We start from the raw sequence: 6000 nt of genomic DNA, 5'->3' as shown, positions 1-6000 counted from the left end.
ATAGTAGTGGCGCACTATGTGGCTGGTGCTAACTAGTAATGGCGCACTGTGCCCTGGTGCGCCATTAGTATGTTTGGAAAAAAAATTGTTAGTAGTGGCGCACCGTGTCACTAATGGCGCACTAGCACATGATGCGCCACTGCTATATAGTAGTGGCGCACCACATGTCTGGTGCGCCATTAGTGGCCATTTCATCTATAGCCCTTTTCCTAGTAGTGAAATATCACCCAAGTGTGTGGCAAGAAGCCTAAGTAGGCAATGGCCGATATATAATTATCGCCCTTAGCACAAACATGGCCGATACCTGATTATCGTCCCGAGAAAAATATAATGGCCGATGGAGTGTTGACATCGTCCTTAGAACAAGCTATGTGCAAGTTATTTTCCAGCACACAAGCTTTGCCGAAAAACAGGGGGGCATGTGTTGACACCAGATTTTGGCATGGTCAAAAACACAATTAAGATGGCCTCAAATAAAAAGTGCTCAAAGTGAGAAAGTTCTGTATCTTCAAAAGGAGAAACTTTGATGTTCGGGCCATAGCCATCTGATCTCATCTCTAAGGCCGAAGTTGTGTTCGAAATATTGAGATTTTGTATTCAGAAAACTATGCGGCTGATTACGCACAGAAGACGGCCTCATATGGAAAAACGATCTACATGAGTTGTCTTCATCTCGTCGAAACAATCGATTTTGATATAAAAATCGTCTCAATCCGAGTTCGTATGCAAAAGTTAGAGGCAATACTTTGCGGACCGGCCGTGAGTGAAAAAGTGACGCGAGGGACCAGACACCCACCTAGGTGATGTATGATGAGTCGCGTGAGTTATTCGGCCTTTGCCGGCTGAATGAAGCTTGCCGGGCGAGTAAAAAGCTTGCCAGCACAATGAAGAGCTTGCCGGCGCGAAAAAGCTTGCCGGCATGGAAGCTTGCCGGTGTAAAAGCTTGCCGGGTGAAACCTTACCGATGTGAAAGCTTGCCGGGTGGAAACCTTCCCGGTGTGAAAGCTTGCTGGGGTGGAAATCTTGCCGGTGTGAAAGCTTGCCGGGGTGGAAACCTTGCCGGTATGGAAAGCTTGCCGGGGTGGAAAAGTGGAGGCTGTCAAAGTCAATCCGACCAGAAGTTGGAGATGGGCTCGAAAGGTTATTCAGATAACCTTGGGTGGAAAAGTGTTCTACACGGAAGTTTTGCATATCGTCGAAAGAGTCAACTTTGCTTTCGGAGTCATCATCGTCGGAGATAGTATACGGCCTGCAGAGTTGTTACAAGACTCGGACAGTTCAGAAAACTGCATACTTGAATCGGACTCACTGTTAAAGATGGGCCCTAAAAATCACAAAGATGGCCTTAAAAGGAGAAGTGACTCGCGTGTATTATGCAGATCATCGAGGCGGACAAGTTTTATGTTGAACTCGACTCCATCCGAGTTAGTATGCGATTTCTGCGGCCCGTGCAAGAAGCGGGACAGAAGTATGGAACTAGAACTGCAGGACGTGAATTGATGTAGTTTTCTTGTAAGGAAAGCCTAGATGAATCATTTACTTGTACGGGAAGTCCAGCCGCCTCCTATATATGTTGGGGGTGACGGCCGATTGAACAACACATAATCGAACAAATCAATATATTACTTTTTCATCTATGTTTTATCTCTCCACCGTTTTTCTCTCTCGTTCTTCGCTGTTCCTCGAGTTTGAGAGCTGTGAATGCCGAGGCTCTAGGGGCGAGCGAATCGACCTAGGGAAGCCCATTGCCGCCGCACTCCCTGACGGGGTCCCTCCCGGTTGTGCGGGATTTCGGGTCTAAAAAGTACCCGCCGACTGTCCTGCGTATCGCGCTGTCAGTCGGGTCTCCTTCGACGTGAGCTGCGGTGCATCACCCCGGCGTCGAGGGTACACATGACGTGTTCGTGTGTCAACAACACTGAACGTACGGCACCTCCGAGTTCTGCACACGTTCAGCTCGATGACGTCCCTCGAACTCCTTATCCAGCAAAGTGTCGAGGGAGAGTTCCGTCATTACGACGGCGTGGTGACGGTGATGGTGAAGTGATCCGCGCAGGGCTTCGTCTCAGCAATACGTGAATATGACCGGAGGCATAAACTGTGGAAGGGGGCGCTGCAGACGGCTAACAATTGTTCGTGTGTGTTCTAGCGGTGCCCCCCCCCATATATATATATATATATACATATATATATATATATATATATATATATATATATATATATATATATATATATATATATATATATATATATATATATATATATAGGTTGGAGGGGAGGAGAGGCAGCCAAGGGGGCGCCCCAAGTAGGAGGAATCCTACTTGGGCGCCTCCCCAATTCGGCCTTCCCCCTTCCATAAGTTCCGGAGGGGAAAGGAAGGAGGAGGGAGGAGGGAAGGAAGGGGGAGGCCGAATCCCTCCCTTTCCTTCTGCCTTCCCCTCTTTCCTTCTCCTCCTATTTTGGCTTATATGGGGACGCACCAGCCCCTTAGGGGCTGGTGTGTCCCCTTCTTGGCCCATTAGGCCCATATAGTTGCCGGGGGGTGCCCGGAACCCCTTCCGGTGATCCGATATGTACCCGGTACCCCCAGAACACTTCCGGTGTCGGAATATCATCGTCCTATATATGAATCTTTACCTCTCGACCATTTCGAGACTCCTCGTCATGTCCGTGATCTCATACAGGACTCCGAACAACATTCGGTCACCAAATCACATAACTCATATAATACAAAATCATCATCGAACGTTAAGCGTGCGGACCCTACGGGTTCGAGAACTATGTAGACATGACCGAGACACCTCTCCGGTAAATAACCAACAACGGAACCTGGATGCTCATATTGGTTCCCACATATTCTACGAAGATCTTTATCGGTCGTACCGTAATGACAACATACGTTATTCCCTTTGTCATCAGTATGTTACTTGCCCGAGATTCGATCATCCGTATCTTCATACCTAGTTCAATCTCGTTACCGGCAAGTCTCTTTACTCGTTCCTTAATACACCATCCCGCAACTAACTCATTAGTCACATTGCTTGCAAGGCTTCTTATGATGTGTATTACCGAGAGGGCCCAGAGATACCTCTCCGATACTCGGAGTGACAAATCCTAATCTCGATCTATGCCAACCCAACAAACACCTTCAGAGATACCTATAGAGCATCTTTATAATCACCCATTTACGTTGTGACATTTGATAGCACACAAGGTATTCCTCCGGTATCCGGGAGTTGCATAATCTCATAGTCGAAGGATATGTATTTGACATGAAGAAAGCAATAGTAATAAAACTAAACGATCAACATGCTAAGCTAACGGATGGATCTTGTCCATCACATCATTCTTCTAATGATGTGATCCCGTTCATCAAATGACAACACATATCTATGGTTAGGAAACTTAACCATCTTTCATTAATGAGCTAGTCTAGTAGAGGCTTACACGACAAAAAAAGACACATCCGTGACATTTTGGGCCGAACGAAATTTTTTTTGTCATACTTATGACACTTCTGTGACGATAATTGTGGCAAAACACGGTATCATCATAGATGTGGTGGGGTCCTACTTCCATGACAGAAAATGGGCTTTTCGTCCTGGGCGGGCCGGAGACGCAACTGCATGACATTCTTTGGGCCGTCCATGACGGAAAAAACCGTGGTAGAAGTGAGGGAGAGGAAAATGTCGGGGTGTTCCCGGTTAGGGTGGGTGGTCGGGGCCGAGCGATGCGCGTTTCTCTCGTACACGCACACGCGTGGGTGCGAGGCATTGGGCTCTAACTGAACCTGAGCGATTGCACTGCAGGCTACGCGTTACTGAACCCGAGCGATCGATCGATGGTTGTTAACTGAACCCGATCGAGCGATTCCTTCGCTACTGCTGCTAACTGAAGTCGATCGATGCTGCCTCTGGATGAACAGTGAGCGTTGCGGGGGGGTGGATGAACAGTTCCCAGTGGGGGAGGATGAACAGGACCCCGTGGTGTTGCCTCTGGATGAACAGGACCCCGATCGATCGAGCCGGTTGGGGCTGGATGAAAAGGACCCCGTGGAGGGCATGATGAACAGGACCACCCTATGGAGGGCAGGATGAACAGTAGAAGGTGGAGGGCTGGATGAACAGTAGCCCGTGGAGGGGTGGTTGAACAGGAGCCCGTGGAGAGGGCTGGTTGAACAGTAGCCGGTGGAGTAGCGCGCGGGGGAGGCTAGATGAACAGGAGCCCGTGGATGAGCAGTCGCAGGTGGAGGCTGGAGGAGGTCGACAGTGGATGAACAATAGCCCGTGGAGGCCGGAGGGGGTCGACGGTGGAGATGAACAGTATCCCGTGGAGTCCCGTTTTGCGGTACGCCACACCCCTCCCGATGAACAGGACCCCCGTTTCGACCGTAGCGCTCCAACACAAGTCCATTTCCTCCGTTTTGCGGTACGCCACACCCCTCCCGATCAACAGGACCCCCGTTTCGACCGTAGGAGGTCCGTTTCCTCCGTTTTGCGGTACGCCAGACCCCTCCCGATGAACAGGATCCCGTTTCGAACGTGGCCGGTCGAACACAAGGTTGTTTCCTCCGTTCTGCGGTACGCCAGGCCTCGTTTCCATCGGCTGTTCCATCCAAGCCCTCCCGATGAACACGATGACGTATTCCGTTCTGACCCAGCCGGTTGGCTCCCCATGAACACGACGATGACGCCGTTTCTCCGTTCCGACCCAGCCATGTACACGAGCCCTGGCCATACGTATGCGCAAGTAGGCGTTCGAGACCCTGCCCGTATGTACGTACGTGGCCATATTTTCTTTCTTGCACACTGGGCGCTGTACGTACGTGTACATGCTACGTGCGCGCCTCTACTATGACACGTGCGCGCCTCTACATCGACCAGTATGTACGTACATGTTCACGACCAGAATGACAACGCTACGTACGCTTCGACCAGGTGGGTCCCGACTATCAGGCACTTCCTTGCCTGCGAAGATGTAGCTGGTGGGTCCCAGCAGTCAGGAGGCGAATCTTTTTTTGCCCGGACGCACTTCCTTGCGTGCGAAGATGTATCTGGTGGGTCCCAGCAGTCAGGGGGAAACGTTTTTTTATGAAATACGGTGGCCCGTGTCGGTGTCAAAACCAGCGGATCTTGGGTAGGGGGTCCCAAACTGTGCGTCTAAGGCGGATGGTAACAGGAGGCATGGGACACAATGTTTACCCAGGTTCGGGCCCTCTCGATGGAGGTAATACCCTACTTCCTGCTTGATTGATCTTGATGATATGAGTATTACAAGAGTTGATCTACCACGAGATCGTACAGGCTAAACCCTAGAAGCTAGCCTACGGTATGATTGTTGTTGTCCTACGGACTAAACCCTCCGGTTTATATAGACACTAGAGGGGGCTAGGGTTACACAGAGTCGGTTACAAGGGAGGAGATCTACATATCCGTATTGCCAAGCTTGCCTTCCACGCCAAGGAAAGTCCCATCCGGACACGGGACGAAGTCTTCAGTCTTGTATCTTCATAGTCCAACAGTCCGGCCAAAGGATATAGTCCGGCTGTCCGAGGACCCCCTAATCCAGGACTCCCTCAGTAGCCCCTGAACCAGGCTTCAATGACGATGAGTCCGGCGCGCAGATTATCTTCGGCATTGCAAGGCGGGTTCCTCCTCCGAATACTCCATAGAATATTTTGAACACAAGGATAGTGTCCGGCTTGCCGTGGTCGGGTCATGACGAACCGTTTTTCCGAGCCCGCCACTGCACGCGTTGCGAGGCGGTTTTTATTGGCACGTCCTGTCGAAGCAGAGATCTTGTCCCTTTTTTCACGGGATTCTCATCAATACGGGTACGGGTAACCCAATCGTGCCTGTTGGTATGACTCTTCGATTTAGGCAAGTCGCAAACGGCCACGCGGAGGATGCTTGATATTCATCCTCTTTATAAAGAGGCCTAGGCCTGTCCCCTTCTTCTCGCGCTCAATCGAATCCTTCCCCCACCTCGAGTTCCAACACC

Source organism: Aegilops tauschii, chromosome 7 (genome assembly GCF_002575655.3).
Source record: "Aegilops tauschii subsp. strangulata cultivar AL8/78 chromosome 7, Aet v6.0, whole genome shotgun sequence".
In the NCBI taxonomy this organism is placed as follows: domain Eukaryota; kingdom Viridiplantae; phylum Streptophyta; class Magnoliopsida; order Poales; family Poaceae; genus Aegilops; species Aegilops tauschii.
The sequence above is the reverse complement of the archived record's forward strand: the minus strand, read 5'-3'. Positions refer to the sequence as shown.